Below are 17,077 nucleotides of genomic sequence, written 5' to 3'. Positions count from 1 at the left end.
AAGAAGAAGAAGAAGAAGAAGAAGAAGAAGAAGAAGAAGAAGAAGAATCACACCAGAATTCTCAACAGAGACTGAAAGCCAGAAGAGCCTGGGCATATGCTTAAGAGATGACGGATGCCAACCTAGGCTACTATATCAATCAAAACCTTCAGTCAACATAGATGTAGAAAACAAAATATTCCATGACATAACTAAATTTAAACAATCCAGCCATATAAAATATAGTAGCTTCAACCCAAGGAGATAAACTATACCCAAGAAAACAAAGGATAAAGACACCTTCACATCAGAAAAGAAAAAGAATACAAGCACACAAACTCACAATCATCTCTAACTCTGCAATAAAAGGAAATAATATTCATTGGTCACTAACATCTATTTACCCCACTGTTATCAGCTGTCCAATAAAAAGACACAGACTAACTGATTGAATGTGGAAACAGGATAAAACATTCTGCTGATGGAGGTAACCTACAACTCCTGCACAGATGTAGAACAGGGAATCTCTGTGTCCAAGTGGGTTCCATAATGGGAACTTCATAATGGGAACTGGGCCAGTCTCTGACATGAACAGATTGGCCTGCTCTTTGATCACCTCCCCCTGAGCGGGGAGGAGCTTTACCACACCACAGAGGAAGACAATGCAGCCGCTCCTGATGAGACCTGGTAGACTAGGATCAGAAGGAAGGAGAGGAAGTCCTCCTCTACAGTGGACTTTGGGGAGGGGCATGGTTGGAGAAAGGGGAGAAAGGGTGGGAATGGGAGGAGAGGAAGGAGCTACAGGGGGGATACAAAGTGAATAAACTGTAATTAATAAAAGTTAAAATTAAAAGAGAGAGAGAGAGAAAGAAACACAACACTACAACAAAGATAGATACTACCTCAAATTAAGAAACAAAAAAAAAAGGTTTTGCCAGCAAACAGAAACAAAAGCAAGTTGGAGTAGCCATCCTAATATCTATCAAAATAGACCTTCAACCAAAATTAATCAAAAGAGAAGGAGAGGGACACTTCATTCTCATCAAAGAAAAAATCCACCAGGAGGACATCACAATCTTGAATATCTATGCAGCAAACACAAGGACTCCTGAATTTGTCAAAGAAACATTATTAAAGCTTAAAACATGCATTATTCTCAACGCCTTAACAATGGGAGCCTTCAACACCTTACTTTCACCATGAGACAGATCATTGAGACAGAAGCTAAACAAAGATTAATGACACTTACAGAGGTCTTAAATCAAATGCACATAATAGATGTCTATAAAACTTTTTATCCAAACACAAAAGAGTATACCTTCTTCTCAGCATCTCATGGAACCTTCTCCAAAATTGACCATATAGTTGAGAACAAAGCAAACCTCAATAGATATGAAAAGATTGAAATAATCCCTTCTATCCTATCTGACCACCGTGGACTACAGATGGATCTCAACAACAGAAATAGCATAAAACCTACACACATGGACACTGAACAACTCTCTACTCAATGTCAACTGGATCAGGGAGAAAATAAAAAAGAAATTAAAGACTTCCTAGAATTCCATGAAAATGAAGGTACAACTTACTTTAACTTATGGGACACAATGGAAGCAGTGCTGAAAGAAAAGTTCACAGAACTAAGTGCCTTCAGAAAGAAATTCCAGGCATCTCATACAAGCAATTTAATGGCTCACCCGAAAGCACTAGAAAAAAAAAAGAAGCAGACACACCCAACAAGAGTAGAAAGCTGGAAATAATCAAACTCAGGGCTAAAAACAATACATTAGAAACAAAGAGAACAATTCAAAGAATCAAAAAAGCAAAGAGCTGGTTCTTTGAGAAAATCAGCAACATAGAAAAACTCTTAACCACCCTCCACTTCTGTCTTCAACATAGTTTTGAAGTCTTAGCTAGAGCAATAGGACAACAAAAGAAGATGAAGGGGCTACAAATCGGAAAGAAGTCAAAGTACCACTATTCACAGATGATACAATCATATACATGAGTAACCCCAAAATTTTACCAGAGAACTTCTTCAGCTGAAAAACACCTAAAACACCTTCAGCAAAGTGGCTGGATACAAAATTAACTAAAAAAAAAAAAAAAAAAAAACTGAAGTCCTCCTATATATAAAAGATAAATGAGTAAATGAGATGAGAAAGAAAATAGGGAAAAAACAACATTCACAATAGCCACAAATAACATAAAATATATTGGTATGACTCTAACCAAGCAAGTGAAAGACCCATATGAAAAGAACCTCAAGCCTCTGAAGAAAGAAATTGAAGAACATATCAAAATATGGAAGTATCTCCCACGCTCATGGCTCAGTAGGAATAACATACTAAAAATGCCTATCCTACCAATAGCAATCTACAGATTCCATGCAAGTTTCATCAAAGTACCAATATATTTTTTTACAGACCTTGAAAGAACAATTCTCAATTTCATATGAAAAAAAAAAAAACCCAGAACAGAAAAAAAAAAATCCTCTGCAATAAAAGATCGTCTGGAGGTATCTCCATCCCAGATCTCAAGCTGTACTATAGAGAAACAGTAATAAAAAAGGCGTGGTACTGGCATAGAAACTGGCAGGTGGATCAATGGAATAGAAACCTAGACCCATAAATAAACCCACACACTTGAAGAAACTTAAATTTTGACAAAGAAGCCAAAACTATACAACGGAAAAAATATGGCATCTTCAACAAATGGTGCTGGTCTAGCTGGATGTCTACATGTAGAAAAATGCATATAGATCCATATTTATTACCACACACAAAACTAACACCCAAGTGGATCAAAGATAAAACCAGACAAACTAAATCTGTTAGTAGAAAAAGTAGTGGGGTAGTGCCTTGACCTCATTAGCCCAGGAGACAACTTCCTGAACAGAAAACCAACAGCAAAGGTTCTAAGATCAACAATCAATAAATGGGACCTCATGAAACTAAAAGGCTTCTGTAAAGCAAAGGACACTGTCATCAGAACAAAATGAGAGCCTACTCATTGGCAAAGGATCTTCATTAACCCAATGTCTGAAAGAGGTCTAATATGCAAATAGACTGAAGAAGTTAAACACCAAAAAATGAAGTAATCCAATTAAAAATGGGGTGCAGATCTAAATAGAGAATCTCAAAAGAGGAACATTGAATGGCAGTAAAACACTTAAAGAAATGTTCAAGAAATGTCCTTAATCATCTGAGAAATGCAAATTAAAATGACCCTGAGATTCTACCTCATACCCATCAGAATGGCTAAGATAAAAAACTCAAAGGATGACACATGCTGGACATATTGTGGAGAAAAGGGGACCTTCCTCTATTGCTAGTGAGAATTTATCCTTGTACAACCATTTTGAAAATCAATCTGGCCCTTTCTCAAAAAATTAGTAATAGTGTTACCTCAATATCCAGCTATACCACTCTTGGACATATACCCAAAAAAAAAAATGGCTGATCATTCAGCAATGACATTGGCTCTAGTATGTTCATATCAGCTTTGTTTATAATAGCCAGAATCTGGAAACAACCTAGATGTCACTCAACTAAGGAATGGATACAGAATGTGTAGTACATTTTTCACAATGGAATACTACTCAACAATTAAAAACAAAGAAATGATGAAATATGCAGGAAATGGTGGGAACGAGAAAAGACCACACTTAGTGAGGTATCCTAGAAACAGAAAGACACATATGGTATATATTCATGTATAAGTGGATATTAGCCTTATAACATAGGATAAACATACTAAAATCTATAACCCTAAAGAAGCTAAACCAGAAGGAAGACCCTAGGAATGAGGCTGAAACATCACTCAAAAGGGGAAACAAGATAGAACTTGGCAGTAGGAGAAGACAAGGAACAGGACAGAAGTCTCCACAGGGGACCTCTGAAAGACTCTACCCAGCAGTTTATCTTGAAGGAGATATTGACTCAAGGCCAAACTTTGGGTAGAGTGCAGGAAAATAATGGAAGAAGTGGGAGATAAAAATACCTAGATGGAACAGCAACTTTACAAGGAGACCAGCAGAACCACAAAACCTGGGCCCAGAGGGTCCTGCAGTAAATGAGACTCTATCCAGACCATCCAGACCTAGACCCCTGCTCAGAGAAAGCCCATAGATAGCTCAGTTTCCAAGTGGGATCCTTAGTAAGGTGAGCATGGACTGTCTCTTACATGAACTCAGTGGCTGGCTTTTGATCACTTCCCCCTGGGTGTTGCAGCCTTGCCAGGCCACAGAGGAAGATGATACAGCCCACCTTGATGAGACCTGATAGGCTAGGGTCATATAGAAAGGGAGGAGATCCTCCTCTTTCAGGGAACTAGGGAAAGGGCATACAGGGAGAAGAGGAATGGTGGGTGGGACTAGGAGGAGATGTGGGGGCTACAATGGGGAAACAAAGTGAATACATTGTAATTAATTAATTACATCCAGTATTTTTTGTTGCCTGCAAGAAACTCAGCTTTAAAGATAGGTATTACTGTAAAGTAAAATGATGAAAACAAAAACATTCCAAGCAAATGGGACTAAGAAACAAGGGGACATTGACATACTAATATATGTCAAAATAGACTTCAACTAAAACTAATAAGAAGAGATGAAGGATGGTACTTCTTTTTATTCAGGATAACAGCTAACCAAGAAGAAAGTACAATTTTAACCCTATATGCACCAAATTCTGTGAACCCAATTTCATAAAAAGCATACAACTGAATTCAAAGACACAGATTAACACTAACTTAATAGTAGAAGGTAATTTCAACTACTTTCTTATTCTAATAGACCTATCTTTTCAACCAAATGATAATAATAATAATAATAAACATAGAAACATCAGAATTAAATGATATACTACAAGTGGAACTAGCACATATCTACAGAGTATTCCACTCAAACATGCAAAGAATATACAGATAACTCAGTAGTTCATAGAAACTTCTCTAAAGTAGACCACGTTCCGGGACACAAAACACATCTTAAATTCAGAAATTATTAAAGAACTCTATGCATACTGTCTGACCACAATGTATAAACTTAAATTTGACAAAAGACAAACCCTTACTTTGTACAGAAACTAATGGAGATGATTAAACATCTTACATTAATGAATGATGAATGGGTCAAAGAACGAACAAAGAAAAAGCTTAAAAGGAATCAACAATTAAAAAAAACAGCACAGGGGGATCCAAGATGGCCACGACCAGTGCGCACCATATCGGAGAGGCAGAGGATCTCAAACTCTGAAATTGGGGAGCAGAGAAGCAGCTGAAGCCAGAAAATCTACACTGAGGTTTCCTGAAAAAGAGGGGACATAACATGAGCTGAGACCATTTAGATTCAGGTCACCCTCAGACTTCTCTGGGGAGGAAGAGTGGCGAACATTTAAACCCCTTGCACTTCCATTTTTCGGGCCTCCCTTCTCCTCGGCAGAGCCAGCCCACAGTGCCAGAGACTCTTAGCACAGAACTCACTGCCTGAGGACTGAGACAGCAGAGGCGGAACTCCTAGTTCCTCAGCCGTGGATGCCAGCAGTACCCGCCTCCCGAGTCCCAGACACACCATACCATCCTTCCGGGTCCTGGGTCTGTGAGCTACTGTACGGAATCTGCAGGGCCTCCCAGCCAGTGACTGTAAGGGATGCCCAATCCCTCAGTGGCTGACAGCCACCAAAGTCCCCCAGACCCGCCAAACCACACAGGTACATGAGGACCACTGGGCCACCTAGGTCCATAGACCACTATTGTGGCTTCCCAAGACTTCCCAGCAGGCACCTGGACCAGCCTCCCAGTTCCGTGGCTGCAGCTGGACTCCCAAGTTTGGTGGCTGCAGCACCACTGAGCTGATGTAGCTCATAAACTGCATTTGCCCCAGCAGGACCAAACCTGAGAGTAGAGAAAAGGGGGAAGGAACCCTTGTGCTTTCCCATTTGACCTGCTAGAGAATGAGTGTGCCTTCAAGAGCTTGCAGAGCCCCAGATCCAGGGTCCATCTAAGATAGCCAGACATAAGGCCCCTCCTACCCTCACACTCACTCTGGGGAAACAGAGGGATTCTTGAGACAGTCTTCTCAATAATGAAGCCCCTGCTCTGCAAGTCTACCAGTGGAGTTCAGGCAAACAACTCCTGGAGCTCAGCCAGAGGCGAATACCAGTAGCTTGTAGGCCACTGAAGTATTCAGGGAATTTGCATGAGCTAATTGCATCCTTGATCATCACCAGCACATGTGAACACCTTCAGTACCTACAATCCCTTCAGTGCCTTCAAGGCAGCCCTGCCTCATACTCCAGGCTTCTACAATCTCTAGTAGCCTGCCTTCAGGGCACACTTTCTCACGTGCACATGCACACGCTCGTCCATATTTGTCCTTCTGCGCCCATGGACCTTCCTTCCTCAGGTACAGCTAAAACACCAATGCACACACAGAAACCACTGGACCTCTCTTATCTTCCTGAAAATTCTCCAGACAGCAGAGAAAGATGGTACCAGTCTGAAGTGCAGAATCCTGGAACACACAGTGAAGGTTACAGATAAGCAAATGGCCAGAGGTAGGCGTTAGAACACATTCAACAAAAATCAGGATATCATGGCTTCACCAGGAAACCCCAAAACAATGGATACTCCAATTCATCGGAAACACAGGAAAAAAACTTTAAAGCTATGCTTATCCAGTTATTAGAGACACATAAAGAGAAAACAAACAAATATCTCAGAGAAATAACCACACAGAGCCAGATAAAAAACAAAAATATCTCTCAAAGAGTTAGCCACAAAAGTGGAGGCAAATAAAGAGGAAATGAACAAAGTTCTCAAAGAAACACAGGCAAATATAGACAAACAAACAGAAGCAGAAGTAGAGGCACAATTAGTGGCATATAGACAGGAAACAAAAAAAATAGAAACCATCTTAAAGAGACAGGAATCCGCATTCAGAGAGATGAAGGAAATGGTGCAAGGCATGGAAACAAAATTAGAATCAATAAAGAAAACCAAACAGAGAAAACCCTGGAGCTAGAGAACTTAGAGAAAAAATCAGGAACCACAAAGGTAAGCATCACTAATAAAATACAAGAGATAAAAGAGAGAATCTCTGGTGCAGAAGATACACTTTCAGAAATTGATACGTCATTCAAAGAAAAACTAAAGTCGGAAAAATTCCAAACACAAAACATCCAAGAAATCAAGGATGCCATGAAAAGGTGAACCCTAAGAATAATAGGAATTTATGAAAAAGAAGATTCCAGGCTCCAAGGTACAGTAAATATTTTCAAGAAAATCACAGAAGAAAATGTTCCCAACTTAAATAAGCAGATGTCCATAAACATACAAGAGCCCTACAGAAGCCCAAATAGACAAGACCAGAAAAGAAAATACTTACCTCACATCATAGTCAAAACATTAAATATACAGAAAAAAGAAAAAAAAATATTAAAAGCAGTAAGGTAAAAAATGCCAAGTAACATATAAATGTAGACCTATCAAAATCACACCAGACTTCTCATCAGAAAATATGAAAGCCAGAAAGGCCTGGGCAGATATCGTGCAGATTTTAAGGGGTCACAGATGCCAACCCAGACTGCTATAGCAAGCAAAGCTTTCGAGCAACATAGACGGAGAAAACAAAATATACCATGACAAAACTAAATTTAAGTGATTTCTACACAGCAAACCAGCCCTACAGAAGGTAATAAAAGGAAAACTCCAATTCAACAAAAACAACTATAGCCAAGAAAACATAGGATACAGATAATTTCCCAATAAAAATTAAAAGAAAACAAGCAATAAATCACAGTAAGACCACCAACTTCACAATAAAAGAAACTAACATTCATTTGGACACAACTCTCCAATAAAAAGACAGACTAACAGAATGGTTGTAAAAACAGGAGCCAACATTCTGATGCATTCAAGAAACACATCTCTGCAACAAAGGTAAACACTATCTCAGAGTAAAGGAAAAAGGTTTTTCAAACAAACAGACCCAGAAAATAAGCTGGGCTAGCTATCCTGATATCTAATAAAATAGATTTTCAACCAAACTTAATCTAAAAAGATGAGGAGGGGCACTTCATTCTCAACAACAACAAAAAAATCCACCAGGAGGACAGCACAGTTTTGAACATCTATGCCCCAAATACAAGACCACCTATATTTGTAAATGAAACATTATTAAAGCTGAAATCATGCATTGATCCCAACACCTTAATAGTGGGAGACATCAACATTCCACTCTCCCAAGGGACAGATCATTGAGACAGAAGTTAAACAGGGAAATAAGGGCACTAAGAGAGGCCCGAAATCAAATGGGCCTAATAGATTTATATAGAAATTTTCATACAAATTCAAAAGAGTATACCTTCTTTTCAGTACCTCATGGAACTTTCTCCAAAATAGACCATATAATTGGTCACAAAGCATGCCTCAACACATACAAGAAGATTGAAAGAATCCCTTCTATCCTATCTAACAACTATGGTCTAAAGTTGGACATCAATAACAACAAAAATAGCAAAAAGCCTACATATGCATGGAAACTGAACAACTCACTACTCAATGACAGATGGGTTAGGGAAGAAATAAAGAAAGAAATTAAAGACTTCCTAGAATTCAATGAAAATAAAGGCGCAACATATCCAAACTTATGGGACACAACGAAAGCAGTGTTAAGAAGGAAGTTCATAGCACTAAGCGCCTTCAAGAAGAAATTTGGAACATCGCATACAACAATTTAATAACTCACCTGAAAGCCCTAGGGAAAAAAAAAGCAGATAAACCCAAGAGGAGTAGATGGCTGGAAATATTCAAACTCAGGGCAGAAATAAATCAATTAGAAACAACTAAAACAATTCAAAGAATCAATGAAACCAAGAGCTGGTGCTTGGAGAAAATCAACAAGATAGACAAACCCTTAGCCCAACTAACTAAAAGCAGAGAGAAACTGTCCAAATCAGCAAAATCAAAAACAAAAAGGGGGATATAACAACAGACACTGAGGAATTCCAACCAATCATTAGGGCTTACTACAAAAGCTTATGTGCCACAAAATTTGAAAATCTAAATGAAATAGACAATTTTCTTGATAGATTCCAATTACCAAAATTAAATTAAGATCAGGTAGAAAGGTTGAATAGTCCTATATTCCCCAATGAAATAGAAGCAGTCATCAAAAGTCTCCCTTCCAAAAAAGCCCAGAGCCAGATGGTTTCAGCGCAGAATTCTACCAGACCTTCAGAGAAGAGCTAACTCCAATTCTCTTCAAACTATTCCACAAAATTGAAACAGAAAGAACATTTCCAAACTCATTCTATGAAACCACAGTCACCTTGATACCTAAACTATACAAAGTTCCAGACAAAAAAGAGAAATTCAGAACTATCTCTCTTATAAAAATTGATGTAAACTGACTCAGTAAACTAATTGCAAACTGAATCCAAGAACACATAAAAGATATCATCTACCATGACCAAGTAGGCTTCATCTCAGCCATGCAGGGGTGGATTAATATGTGGAAATCAATCGATGTAATCCACCATATAAACAAACTAAAGGAGAAAAAAAAACACATGATCATCTACTTAGATACCAAGAAAGCATTTAACAAAATACAACACCCATCCTGTTTTAAAGTCATAGAAAGATCAGAGATACAAGGCACATACCGAAACATAGTAAAGGCAATATGCAGCAAGCCTATAGACAACGTCAAACTCAATGGAGAGAAATGTAAATCAATCCCAATAAAATCAGGGACACAGCAAGGCTGCCCACTCTCTCCATATCTCTTCAATATTGTACTTGAAGTCCTAGCTAGAGCAATAAGACAAGTAAAGGAGATCAAGGGGATACAAATCAGAAAGTAAGAAGTCAAAATATCAATATTTGCAAATGATATGGTAATATACAAGTGTGACCCCAAAAATTCAACCAGAGAAGTCATTCATCTGATAAACACCTTCATCAAAGTGGCTGGATACAGAATTAACTCAAAAGAATCAGAAGCCCTCCTGTATACCCAAGACAAAAGGGCCGAGAAAGAAATCAGGGAAGCAACAGCCTTCACAATAGCCACTAATAACATAAAGTACCTTGGTATGACTCTAACCAATCAAGGGAAAGACCTGTTTGAAAAAAAAAAATTTGTCTCTGAACTAGAAAATTGAAGAAGATATGAGAAAATGAAAAGATCTTCCATTCTCATGGATCAGATGATTAATATAGTGAAAATGGCCATTCTGCCAAAAGCAATCTACAGATTCAATGCAATTCCCATTAAAATACCAACACAATTCTTTACAGACATTGAAAGAAAAATTCTCAACTTCATATGGAAAAACATAAAACTTAGAATTTCCAAAACGATCATGTACAACAACAGATTGTCTAGAGGTATCACCATGCCTGACCTCAAGCTGTACTACAGAGCAATAGTAATAAAAACTTCATGGTGTTGGCATAGAAACTGAATAGTGGATCAATGGAATGGAAGAGAAGCCCCAGAAATAAACCCACACCTATGGATACTTGATTTTTGAGAAACAAGTCAAAACCATTCAATGGAAAAAAGACAGCATCTACAACAAATGGTACTGGCCCACCTAGATGTCTACATACAGAAAAATGAAAATGGTAAATGATAAATGATCCATATTTATCACCCTGAACAAAACTAACGTCCTAGTGGATCAAAGACCTCAACATAAAACCAGACACACCAAAGTGGTTAGAAAAAAAAATTGGGGAAGCCTAGAAGTCATTGGTACTGGAGACAACTTCCTGAATAGAACACCAACAGCCCAGGCTATAAGATCAACAGTCAATAAATGGGACCTCATGAAATTGAAAAGCTTCTGTAAAGCAAAAGACACTGTTGTCAGAACAAAACGATAACTTACAGACTGGGAAAGGTTCTTCACCATCCCTATTTCTGACAGAGGGCTAATATCCAGAATATATAAAGAACTAAAGAAGATAGAAAGAAACAAATCAGGTAATCCAATGGAAAAAAAAATGTGTACTGAGCTAAACAGAGAATCCTCTGTAAAAGAATATAGAATGGCAGAGAAACACCTAAGAGATGCTCAACATCCTTACCCATCAGGGAGATTTAAATCAAAACGACCCTGAGATTTCACCTTATACCCATCAGACTGGCTAAGATCAAAAATTCAAGTGACAGCACTGGCTGGAGAGGTTGTGGAGAAAGGGGAACCTTCCTCCACTGCTGGTGGGAATGTAAAAATGTACAACCACTTTGGAAATCAGTCTGACACTTTCTCAGACACTTAGGAATAGTGCTTCCTGAAGACTAGCTATACCACTCCTAGGCATATATCCAAAAGATGTTCAAGTACACAAAAAGGACATTTGCTCCACCATGTTTGTAGCAGCTTTATTTGTAATAGCCAGAACCTGGAAATAGCCCAGATGTCCCTCAAAAGAGGAGTGGATACAGAAATTGTGGTACATTTACACAATGGAATACTACTCAGCAATTTAAAAACAAGGAAATCATGAAATTTGCAGGCAAATGGGTTCATCCTGAGTGAGGTATCCCAGAAGCAGAAATACACACACGGAATATAATCACTTATAAGTGTATTCTAAACCTATAAGATAGGATAATCATACTAAAATCTGTACACCTAAAGAGGCTAAACAAGAATGAGGACCTTGGGTAAGATTATCCATCCTCACATGACAAATGGGAAGAATATGTGAAGTAGGAGAAAACAAGAAACAGGAAAGGAGCCTGCCATAGAGGGCCTCTGAAAAACTCTACCCAGCAGCGTATCAAAGCATATTCTGAGACTCATAACCAGACCTTGGGCAGGGTGCAGGAAATCATATGAAAGAAGGAGGAGTTAGTAAGACTTGGAGAGGACAGGAACTCCACAAGGACCAAATATATCTCGGTACAGTTGTCTTTTGTGAGACTGATTCTCCAATCAAGGACCATGCATGGATATAACCTAGAACCTCTGCTCAGACATTGCCAATGGCAGCTTAGTATCCAAGTAGGTACCCTAGTAAGGAGATCAGGAACTGTCTCTGACATGAACTCAGAGGATGGCTCTTTGACCTTCCTGCCCCCTAAGGGAGGAGAAACCTTACTAGGCCTCAGAGGAGGACATTGTAGCCAATCTTTATGAGACCTGATAATCTAGGTTCAGATGGAAGGGGAGGAGCACCTCCCCTATCAGTGGGCTTAGAGAGGGGTAGGGAGGAGATGAGGGAGGGAAGGTGGGATTTGGAGGGAATGAGGGAGAAGGCTACAGCTGGGATACAAAGTAAATAAACTGTAATTAATATAAAAATTTAAATTTAATAAAAAATTAAACAACTACAAAAACAACAACAAAAAACTGTACCATACCATAATAGGCCATACCTCCGAGGCCTATTAAAAGCAATACTGTGAGGAAAATTTTACATTGATTTTTTTTTATTCATTACAATTTATTCCCTATTTTTCCCTGCTGTAGCCCCCTCCCCTGTCTCTTCCCAGTCCGGCCCACCCTCGTTCTTTTCCCCTTCTCCCCTTTTTCCTAGTGCCCTGATTGTGGAAGACCTCCTCCCCTTCTATCTGACCCTAGTCTGTCAGGCCTCATCTGGGCTGGCTGCATCATCTTCCTTTGTGGCCTGGCTCCTTTGATACGAGTTCACAAAAAGCACAAATAAATTAATTAAATATGCAACTAAAGAGTTAAGCAAGAGAACCCAAATTCAAATGCAGAAGATGGCAAGAAATAATAAAATCAAAATATAATTAAAGAAATGTGAATAATCCATGAATTTAAGAGCTGGGATTCTTTTTAAGATAAACTATATCCACAGAAAATTGTCCCAACTAACTAAAAGAGAAAAACAAGAAATAAGCCAAATTAATACATTAATAGTATCAGAAATGAACATGAAAACATCACAACAGATACTAAAGGAACTTAGAACATTATAAGAGAATGCTTTAAAATCCTGTACTTCTTTTAATTACAGTTCATTCACTTTGTATCCCCCCTCTACTTCCCCCCTCCCCTCCCAATCCCATCCTCCTTCTTGCCCAACTGTGTCCCTCTCCCAGTCCACTGATAAGAGAGGTCCTCCTCCCCTTCCCTCTGATCCCAGTCTATCAGGTCTCATCAGGAGTGGCTGGGATACAAAGTGAATAAACTGTAATTATTAAAGAAATTGAGAATATTTCTTATCATTGTCTATTTTTAAAAATTATAAAATTCCTGGGACTAAAAATAGCAGAATCATGATTTGAATATAATTCCAGGTAAAAATAATGTATGCATTTAAAATAAAGTGCTGTCCTTTCAATATAAAAAATCCTGTACTTTATTGACTTAAAAAATAATTGATAAATTTCTAGATTCATCCAAACCACCAAAATTAAACCATGAAGAGATCACCTACCTAAGCAGAGCCATAACAATGGCATTGAAGCAGTAACAAAATTCTTCAAACTAAAAAAATCCCAAATCCAGATGCATTCACAACAGAATTCACAAATTTTTCAAGGAAATTTTATAACCAATATTTCTTATATTCTTATATATACATACAACTAAACAGACTAAATGGGTTTATATATTTAAATTTTTATGAATATTTAACAGTAACAATAAGAAAAAGGGCTTTAAAAGAAGTAGAAGTGGAATATGGAAAATGCTGGAGGAAGGAAAAGGAAAGGGTTAAATGATGTAAACATATGTTAATTTAAAAAGTAGTGATACATTTTTTAAAAATATAAAACTACTACAACCCTCCATCTCTCGATGGTGGTGAGCCTGTTCCTCTGCTTGCACTGTGCGTGTCCTGAGTGTTCACTCAGCACCACACAGGCAGCCCTCTGCCAAATGTTCTAATCTGGAGCAGAGGCACTCTAGAAACAGCTTTAGCTAACAAATTAACTGATATTGGAAGCAGAAGAATCTTTTCCTCTGAGCACGACATTTTTCAGAAGAACGTAAGGAAGATTTTTCAAGAAGTGATTCCTTACCGCACAGAATAAAAGAAAGTTGGAAAATTGAGTAGAGAGATGTGTGGAAAAGTTAGCAAGCAAGGCTTACTTGTCATCACCACTGCAAAACAAACAAACAAACAAAAAACAAAACAAACAAACAAAAACATAGTGGGATTGATGAAGCCTTGTTCTCAACATTTACTTGGGAACTTGCACAGGCCCTGGTTTCAGCCATCAGTAAGCCATTGTCATGTCCTATAGCAAGTTATAACACAAAAGAACAGATTGAGCAATTCATCCCCAAGATGATGTAACATAGCAATGACAGAGCCTGGGGCCAGAAAGTAAGAACAAATGCCATAAAGTCTGGGAGTGACTGAATTTTCAGTGGAAGCAAGGTTTCTGTCACGAATCATGAAACTCCCTCACCTGCCCACAGTATGAGCCTCTTTTCTATGGAAAATGGAATGCAAGCATTTATCAAGGGCCAGAGCCACATAAAATGGGAGTAAAAGGCCAGAATATGGTAGAACTATTTTTTGAAGATGTCTGATTGTCAGCTACTGCCCTACTTGGGAAAGAGAATAAAGGCTTCTACTGCTTTATGCAAGAGCTCCCACAAAAAAAGGCTGTTTATCGCTGATTTGGCAATTCTGCCTGTGAGGTCATGTTTGAAGAAACCAGAAACTATGTGAGCCAAAGAAAACTGTTGGGAAAACAGTTGCATACATATACATATGGTGCAGCATAAAGTAGCAGACATGAAACAAAATGTCTGGACTCTGCCTCAGCTTCCATGGCAAAATATCAGGCATCTGAATTACATAACAGTGTAGCTTATGAATGTATACTACTCCACAAAGCCTGGGGAAACATGTTGGATTACCTGATTGCAAGAGCTCAGGTTCAGCCAAACTACAGTGGTACCGACGAAATAAATGAAAGAGCTAATTGCAGGACACATAGTCAGTGACAGCTAGACAACTGCCTACATCCTGGAATCCTACTATATACAGCTAATTTGGATTCAAATCTACTTAAGATAAAGTATAATCTGGAAAAGGGGAAATAGTAAAGTTATTGTTATGTTATGATTGTTACAGGAGAAAAAATATAATTGTAAAGATGAAAAAATACTTGGGAATTTAAGACTGAACAAAGACAATTGAGATTTCATCCTTATGGAAAGATTTAAATAAATAAATAAATGAATAAATAAATAAATAAATAAACCTTTCTCTTCCTTTCTTCCTTCCTTCCTTTCTTTCTTCTTTCTTTCTTTCTTTCTTTCTTTCTTTCTTTCTTTCTTTCTTTCTTTCTTTCTTTCTTATTAGTAACATTTTATTAACTCTATATCCCAGCTGTATCCCACTCCCTCCCTCCCTTTCAACCCTTCCCTTTCTCCCTCATCTCCTCCCTGCTGCTTTCCAAATCCACCTTTAGGGGAGGACCTTCTCCCCTTTCATCAGACCCTGTTTTATCAGGTATCTTCAGGACTAGCTGAAAAGTCCTCCTCTGTGGCCTCAAAGGACTGCTCCTCCCTTGCTGGGTGGGGAGGTCAAAGAGCCTGCCATTTAGTTCCTGTCAGAAATAGTCCCTATTCCCCTCACTATGGGAAACCAATTGGTTACTGAGCTACCACGGGCTTCATCTGAGCAAAGGTTCTAGGTTATATCCATACATGGTCCTTGGTGGAGTGTCAGTCTCAGAAAAGACCCCTGTGCCCAGATATATTTGGTCAATGTGGAACTTCTATCCTTTCCCCATCATAGTAACTCCGCATTCTTTCATATGATTCCATGCACTCTGCCGAAGGTTTGGTTATGAGTCTCAGCATCTGCTTTGATACACTGCAAGGTAGAGTCTTTCAGGGGCCCTCTGTGGTAGGCTCCTGTCCTGTTACTTGTTTTTTCCTACATACAATGCACCTCCCATTTGTCTTTCTCAGTGAGGATTGATCATCTTACCCCCCCCGGGTCCTCTTTCTTGTTTATCTTCTTTATATGTATAGATTTCATTATGTTTATCATATCTTATAGGACTATATGAGTGAGTATATACCATATCTGTGTTTCTCCTTCTAGGATACCTCACTCAGAATGATCTTTTCTAGATCCCACCATTTGCCTGCAAATTTCATGATTTCCTCTTTTTTGATTGCTGAGTAGTGTTCCATTGTGTAAAAATACCACAATTTCTGTATCCATTCCTCCATTGAGGGACATCTGGGTTGTTTCTAGGTTCTGGCTATTACAAATAAAGCTGCTACAAACATGGTTGAGCAAATGTCCTTGTTGTGTACTTAAGCAAATTTTGGGTATATGCCTAGGAGAGGTATAGCTGGATCTTGAGGAAGCACTATTCCTAATTGTCTGAGAATGCGCCAGATTGACTTCCAAAGTGGTTGTACCAGTTTACATTCCACCAGCAATGGAGGAGGGTTTCCCTTTCTCCACAATCTCTCCAACATGTTTTGTCATTTGAGTTTTTTATGTTAGCCATTTTGATGGGTGTAAGGTGAAATCTCAGGGTCATTTGCATTTGCATCTTCCTGATGGCTAAGGATGTTGAGCATCTCTTTGTTTCTCTGCCATTCTATATTCATCTACAGTGAATTCTCTGTTTAGCTCCGTACCCCATTTTTTAAACTGGATTACTTGATTTATTGCTTTTTAACTTCTTTAGTTCTTTATATATGCTGGATATCAGCCCTCTGTCAGATATAGGGTTGGTGAAGATCCTTTCCTAGTGTGTAGGCTGTCGTTTTGTTTTGATGACGGTGTCCTTTGCTTTACAGAAGCTTTTCAGTTTCATGAGGTCCCATTTATTGATTGTTGCTCTTAGAGTCTGTGCTGTTGGTGTTCTGTTCAGGAAGTAGTCTCCTGTGCCAATGAGTTCTAGGATCTTTTCCACTTTTTCTTCTGATATAGAGTATCTGGTTTTACGTTGAGGGCTTTGATATACTTGGACTTTAGCTTTGTGCAGGGTGATAACTGTGGATTTATTTTCATTTTTCTGCATGTAGACAGTCAGTTAGACCAGCACCATTTGTTGAAGATGCTGTTTTTTTTTTTTCCATTGAATGGTTTTGACTTCTTTGTCAAAAATTAAGTATATGTAGGTGTG

The 17,077-nt window shown here is 38.5% G+C and overlaps 1 pseudogene; it reads left to right on the top strand.

The window, feature by feature from the left end:
* LOC129675014 (long-chain specific acyl-CoA dehydrogenase, mitochondrial-like) overlaps positions 1–14,931 on the top strand; it is a 61,731-nt pseudogene extending 46,800 nt beyond the window's left edge.
* Positions 14,932–17,077: the final 2,146 nt, after the last annotated feature.

This window comes from Psammomys obesus, unplaced genomic scaffold (assembly GCF_907164565.1).
Source record: "Psammomys obesus unplaced genomic scaffold, mPsaObe1.curated_primary_1811, whole genome shotgun sequence".
NCBI classification, from domain to species: Eukaryota; Metazoa; Chordata; class Mammalia; order Rodentia; family Muridae; genus Psammomys; species Psammomys obesus.
This window is presented reverse-complemented; position numbering and strand designations above follow the sequence as displayed.